The sequence below is a fragment of the Furipterus horrens genome, unplaced genomic scaffold (assembly GCF_987537825.1).
Source record: "Furipterus horrens unplaced genomic scaffold, mFurHor1.1.pri manual_scaffold_10, whole genome shotgun sequence".
NCBI classification, from domain to species: domain Eukaryota; kingdom Metazoa; phylum Chordata; class Mammalia; order Chiroptera; family Furipteridae; genus Furipterus; species Furipterus horrens.
The window spans coordinates 80,896,409-80,904,058 of record NW_028327180.1 but is presented as its reverse complement, the minus strand read 5'-3'; positions in this window follow the sequence as shown (position 1 = coordinate 80,904,058).

Below are 7,650 nucleotides of genomic sequence, written 5' to 3'. Positions count from 1 at the left end.
GGTGTGGAACTTAATGGGGCTCACTGGGGGTGGAGATCTGAGACAAAAGAAGCTCTAATGGTCTGCAGATGCAGAGGCTGCCGGGACAAGGCTACACCTGACCTAGACTGCTCTGTGTTACAGGGGCTGTCGTTCTTTATCAGATGGGGGCTGTGGGAGCTGGGATCATGCCGGATTGACCCTGGCTATTGATTGGGTTTTTTGGAGGGTGGGGGAGGTAGTGAGAAGAGCAGATTTCTAACCCTTCTGGCTGACGTAGAGGTAGTAGGCTATGCTTTAATTTGTAGTAAAGGAAGGCATGTGAGCAGCTGGCATCAGGGGGGAGGGGGAGGGGCTGGGTGAGAAAAGTGAGGGGGTGAAGAGGTACAGATTGGCAGTTACAAAATAGTCACAGGAATATGAAGCACAGCACCAGAAATATAGTCAATAATATTGTAATAGCTATGTATGGTGCCAGGTGGGTACTGGAAATGTTGGAGGGAATATTTTGTAAAGTACATATATGATTGTCTCCTGAAACTAATACCAAATAATATTAAATGTTAACTGTAGTTAAAAAATTAAAAGTAAAAAAATGTAAAAGAATTCCTCCTAGGGAGAGAACGGTCTTGTTTAGGAAAATGTGGTGTTAAGTGGTGATGGTAAGAGTTGGAAAGAGGGCTGAGCCCGTGGCTCTGCGCTCAGGTCACCCTGGGTGGCTCTGTGGCCTGCCTGCGCCCATGTCCTCTGGGGACCCAGGCTCCTCTCTTGACAGTTCTGCGTCCCTCTGCCCTCCTGCTTCCTCTGCTCAACCTGAGTGTTACTTTCTGGTAACCTGAGCTTGCTTGTGGCTCGCCAGTGTGACATTTTGGTTTTCCTCGGCTGATGGTTTTTTCTAAGCATTTCTTCATTCAGATTCCTGCGAAATGGAGTCGGATGGAACCAGCTTATCTCTTTCATTAGGGTCAGGGTAGAAGATCAGCCTAAGGAATCGCTGTCGCTGGGCTGGTGCCACTCAGACCTGTTGGCCAACAGAGCGAGAAGGGCCACATGGGAAATCATGGCTACCCAGGGGCGGCTACTTCTTCTTCTTTTAATATTAAAAAAAAATCCTTACCTAGGACATGTTTTTTATTGATTTTAGAGAGAGAGGGAGAGGGAGAGAGAGAGAGAGAGAGAGAGAGAGAGAGAGGAAGAAAGAGAGAAGCATCAAATTAAGAAAGAAGCATCGATCAATTGCCTCTCGTACACACCCTGACCAGGAATTGAACCTGCAACCTTTTGGTGTACTGGACGACGCTCCAATGACCTGAGCCACCTGGCCAGGGTCAGGGGCTACTTCTTCAGTCGTGGTCACAGGCAAGGCCAGCATTCTTCCAGAGGACCGCTATTTTTAGTGTCTGGCCAGGTGGAAACTAACATTCTATTGTCCCGATTCAATTGTTTAGGAAATTGCTCATTGTTTTGTGCACAGCCATGTAGTAAATTCCCCCACTGCACATTTTTCTGATCATTGACTTCATCCAAAAATGCTTTCTAAGCATCCAGTTGCCTGTGGCTCTGGGGTCATTGTTTTGCAGAAAGAACGAAAGCCTTTTCTGTGCTTGGGCGCAGACTGTCCCTGAGGATGCAGAGCAGAGAAGACTCCTCTTGGCCAGCCCCTAATTGCTCTATTGGTTATTTCATGAAGTAGGAGTCAGGGGCTCAGGATGTGGGACAAGCATTAGGCCAAAGAACTTTCCCAATCCCCTTTTAATTTTTACTCAAGGTAAGTTTGAGGAATAATTGGGTATCAGCTCAACTGGTTCCTCAGCCCTTTGCAGGCAAGTATTCTTTCTTTCGACCGAAGCACTGAACAGTGGAGACCCCCGCCCTGTGGGAAGCTGGGTCTCAATGACAGGGTGGTCCCTGTTTTATCTCCGAGAGCGGGAAGCAATCACCGTGTCAAGCCCAGCCCCGCTTTGTCATAGCTGAGGTGACTGTACAAGACGACACTGTGGTGAACTGAATTCTGATCCCACACCTTACAAGCCGGTGTAGGGAGGAGCCCAAGGAAACGGGAGCAGAGGTGACATGGCCAGTTCAGGGCAGAAAGCTTTGGAGCCAGTCTAGTTTGCTGAGTTCTCTGTCCTGCCTTGGTCACTGCCTGTGGTGACACGGAACCTCTCTCAGCCTTCTTCCCTGAGTCACTTCCAGGAACAAAGTGTATTTTGTTGTTTAGGCCACTGGCATTTTTGTGTGGTTTACTAATGTAGCATCACCCAGCCTTTCGGCGAACGTAACGTCCAATTACAACTTACCTTCTCTCACTGGGACGCCCAGAGGTGTTCAAACTGTCTTCCTGAGAAGCTGCACTAGTTGCATTTTCACCGGCGGTGTATTGCTGACTCGGTTTCTCCACGTCCTCACCAGCATTTGGTGCTACCATTTTTTTTTTAGTCATTCTGATAGGTGTGGAGCGATACCACATTATAGTTTTAATTTGCACTTCCCTAACCGCAAATGTCGTTGAGTGTCTTTTCATGCACTTATTTGCTGTTTATATATCCTCTTCGGTGAACCGTGTCTTATATTTTTGGCCATTTAAAAATTGATGTGTTTGTTTCCTTCTGTTGAGTATGAGAGTTCTTCATATATCCTAGATACTCGTTGTTAGCTGGGTGGTTTTGCAAATATTTTCTCTCCGGCTGTAGCTTGTCTTTTAATTCTCTTAACAGAGTCTTTCACAGAGCAAGAGTTTTTAATATTGACGAAAATTTTAAACATTTATCAGTTTTCCCTTTTATGGGTCATGCTTTTAGAGTCAAGCCTAAGAATGTGTTGTCTAGCCCTGGATCCTGAAGATTTTCTTCTAAGTTTTTTCTATAAGTTTTGTAGTATTTATTGTCTTTTACATTTCAGTCTGGGGTCCAGTTAGAGTTCGTTCTGTATAAGGTGGAAGACCAAGGTCAGGTTCATTTTTTTTTTTATTTTTTTTTGCTTACAGTGCAAATACTTATATGCCCACATGCTCCAGCACCGTTTGTTCTTCCTCACTGAATTGCCTTTGTGCCTTTCATCAAAGATCAGTTGGGTGTATTTGTGTGAGTCTGTTTGTGGGTTCTCTGTTTTGTTCCATTGATCTATAAGACTATCCTCCCACCAATACCACAGTCCTGATTATTGTAGGCTTGGAATTGGGTAGTCTGATTCCTCCAGCTTTATTCAGCTTTTTAGCTATTCAAGTCTGTTTGCCTTTCTATATAGAGTTTAGGTCCTGGCTGGGAGCTCAGTTGGTTCAAGTGTCATCTGGCTACCCCAAGATTGTGGGTTTGATCCCCGGTCAAGGTACATACTAGAGTCAACCAATGAATGCCTCAATAAGTGGAACAACAAATCAATATTTCTTCCTCTCCCAGATCAATAAATAAAACAAAATTAAAGTTTGGAATCATCTTGTCTATACTTACAAAAAGTCTTGCTGAGATTTTGCTATGAATTTTGAGTCATTGTGGGGAGAACTGATACCTTTAATATGTTGATTCTACCAATCCATGAACACAGTATGTCTCTCCATTTAGTTAGAGCTTATTTTAAAAAAAAATTTCATCAGCATTGGGTAGTTTTCAGCATACATGTTTTCTTCTTCTTTTTTTTAAAAGGAAGCAAGCATTTCTTTTTAAAAGATTTTGTTTATTTATTTTTAGAGAGAAGGGAAGGGAGGGAGAAAAGGAGGGCAAGAAACATCAGTGTGTGGTTGCCTCTCGCATGCCCCCAACGGGGGACCTGGCCCTCAACCGAGGCATGTGCCCTGACTGGGAATCGAACCAGCAGTCCTTTGGTTCTCAGGCCGGTGCTCAATCCACTGAGCCACACCAGCCGAGGCTCAGCATACATGTTTTCTTAGATTTATTCCTAAGTGTTTTATTTAAAAATAAACACATGTAACAGAAAACTTACCATTTTAATTGTATACTTTGTTGCCATTAAGTGTACTCATAATGTTGTATAACTGTTACCACTCTCTTTTTCAAGAACTTTAAAAAAATCATTTCAAACTGAAACTCTGCACTCATTAAACATTAACTCCCCTTTGCCCCGACCCCCGCCCCTGGCAACCACCATTCTATTTTCTGTTTCTATGAATTAGACTACTCTGGATATGTTATGTAAGTAAAACCTGTCCTTTGTGACCGACTTATTTCACTGAGCATGTCAAGACTTATCCACATTGTAATGTGTCAACTCTTCCCTTTTTTAGAGACTAAATAATATTCCACTGGATTATGGAATGTATTAAAGTCATATTTGGCTTCTCCATTCACCCACAATGGATGCTTGGGTGGCTTCCACATTTTCGCTGTTGTGAATAATGTTGCTATGAAATATGTGCGTACAAATACCTGCTTGAGTTCTTGCTTTCGTTTCTGTTGGTTATATGCTCTGATGGGTAATTGCTGGATCATACGTAATTCTATGTTTAACTTTTTGAGGAACCACCAAACTGTTTTCCACAGCGGCTGCACCATTTTACATTCTTACCAGCAGTGTGTGAGGGGCCAGTTTCTCCACATTTTTGCCAACACTTGTTATTTTCTGTTTTGTTTTTAATAGCAGTCATCCTAATGGCTGTGCTATCTCGTTGTGGTTTTAATTTGTATTTCCCTTGTGATTGATTTGGGGTAACTTTTCATGTGCTTTTTGACCATTTGTGCATCTTCTTTGATGAAATGTTGATTAATATAAGTCCTCTGCCCATTTTCAGAACAGGTTATTTGTTGTTGAATTGCAGAGGTTCTTTATGTATTCTGAATATTAACTCCTTAGCAAATAGATGGCTTGCAAATATTTTCTCCCATTCAAAGGATTGCCTTTCCACTTTTTTATGTTATTTGATGCACAAAAATTTTAAAATTTGACGCAGTCTAATGTATCTATTTTTCTTTGTTGCCTGTGCTTTTGATGTCACATCTGATAAATCAGTGCCAAATCCAATGTCATGAAGCTTTCCCCATATGTTTTTCCCTAAGAGTTTTATACATTTACATTTATGATCCATTTGCGTCAGTTTTGTGTATGTTGTAAGGTCTGGGCCCAATGTCATTTGTTTGCATGTTTATATCCATTTTGCTGAAAAGACTGTTCTTTTTTCATTGAATGGTCATGGCACTCTTGTTAAGAATCATTTGGCTATATATAGGAGTTTATTTCTGGGCTCTCTATTCCATTACATTCATCCATAAGTCTGTCTTTATGCCAGTATCACACTGTTTTGATTACTGTAGTTTGTAGTAACTCGAAGTGTGAGAACTCCAATTTTGTTTTTTGTTAACATTGTGTCCCTCGAGATTCCGTATGAACTTTACAATGGTTTTATTTTTTTCTGTAATAATTATTTTTGGAATATTGATAATGGTTACATTAAATCTATAAGTCATTTTGGTTGGTATTGTCATACTGTCTTCCCAACCCATGAAAACTGTATGTTTCTATTTATTTGTATCTTCTTTGGTTGTGAGCAACATTTTGTAGTTGTCAGTGTTTAAGCCTTTTGCCTCCTTGGTTCAGTTTATTCCTAAGTATTTTATTCTTTTTGGTGCTCTGGGAAATGAAGTTGTTTTTTTTAATATCCTTTTCTAATTGTTTTCTTTAGGGTATAGAAATGCAATTGATTTTTTTTGTGTTGATTTTGTATCCTACAGCTTTGTTGAATTTATATATCAGTTCTAACAATTGTGTGTGTGTAATCTCGGGAGTTTCCCGCATATAAGTCCAGGTCACCTGCAGACAGAGAGCATTTTACGTCTTGCTTTCTAATTTGGATGCTTTTTTTTTTTTTTTTCTTGCCTGATTGCTCTGGAAGAAAACAATTTCCAGTTTAAATTATACACAGAGGTTTTCATGCTCTGAGGAAGTCGCGGGTCCATGCCGCAGCCTCCCGTATTTCCGCTGCCTCCCTCCTTCATGTCCATGGTGTGCGGGCGCCATGGCCTCTTGCCAAGTGACGTCATCACTTCCAAAGTGGTTCTCCCTCCTGGATCAGACTTCCTGAAACTTCCATTCTTAGCTAGACATTAGGATCAGCACGTGGATTGAACCATTTGACAGTAAACAGAGAACTAGTGAGTGCTCACATCCGCTCACCAGAGGCATTAGTGCCGCAACGGGAGCCTTCTGTTTGCCTAGTGGGAGTTTCCCCAGCAGGTGGACTTCCTGGCTTCCGGCCACAGCTGGGCAGCATGGAGCTCTCCTGGTTGCCTTCTGGGGGAGATTAGGTTTTAGTGCTCACATAAAAGCATTTTTCTTCAGCTTCCTACTGTTGCAGTGTGTCCTCATTGTTTCCCAGGGGTCCCTCTTGCATTCCCAAGGCTTAGAGCTTGCCTTGTTCTTGCTTTGTTCTTTGGATTGATTTGAGACATTCTTCTAGGTGCCATCTCTCTCCATATTAGCTCCTTGTCCCCAATCCAACCTGAGGAAAGCCATCTCAGCTTTGGCCCCACATTCACCTTGTGTGGGTCCCACCGGAGCTAGAGTGGGAGGCCCTTGAATAAAAACTTGGGGCCCCGGTGGGAGGATGGGCCTTGCTAGTCAGCCTCATTGACCTCTCTTCACTTTTAACTGAACTCCATGCATATATTTGGGCTTCAGAATTTCTTGTCTAACTACCTTGGCTGTTTGTTTACAACTTTAAAAAAGAAACAGAAGGACTGGTTGATTAATATTAATAGATATAAATATTAATATCCACCACTCCATAACAGTTATTTGGTACAGGCACCAGTCTGGATACCTGACTTCTTTTAAATATTTACATGTAGAGTCCAGTTATTATTCCTATTCTACTAATGAGAAACCAGGCACGTTCAAGGTTTCTTGCCTAAGATCTCTGTGCTGAATACAGATAAATTATGTAGTCACCTTCATTCCTTTAAGTGCCTACCCTGTGTCTTTTGCTTTGGCTGAAACTCAGGGAGCAAGAAGCAAGAGATACAGCTGAAAAAGTCCTGACCTGAGTAATTTACTCCCCAGAACTTGGAATTCTCCCTAAGGTACCCCAAATCCATATTTGGGTGTGACACAAAATATGACTTTTTCATTTACTCTAACTGGGTTTTTATGAATTTAGCTACACAACTTTATTTTTAAATGTCCCCCCACCCAGTGGAAATCAGTTCTTTCTGTTGAACTTCACAGCATTCGGTTACATTGTGCATTGCTAAGAACTTTGGGTTTTTCTGCAGGGAAAGTAATTCGCAAATGCAAATTATTATGATTATCATTCCCTCCTCTGCTCCCAACTCTACTCTCTAACCTTGAGCAAGTCGTGCCGTGCCGTATCTACTTGCTCCCAGTTCCCCGTCTGAGAAAGGGAGATAATAGAGAATACTCCTCCAGGTCGGGACTTTCCAGTGAGAGGTAACGCACGTGTGTATGCACCACACAAGACCTAACTACTGTCATTAGATCCCATCAGGATTCATATCAGTTATACACAGTTCTAAGTTCCCTGGACACACATCATGATCATTATACCTTGGACAAGTCTAGGTATACTACTGATACTTAGAAACATTGATGAGGCTAAAAAAAAATACAGTTAAAATGTTGAATGCAGAAATCAAGAACAATGCATTTAAAGGGTTCAGGTTCACTGTGTAAACTTTGGTGCAGATATATATTAATAAGCGACCT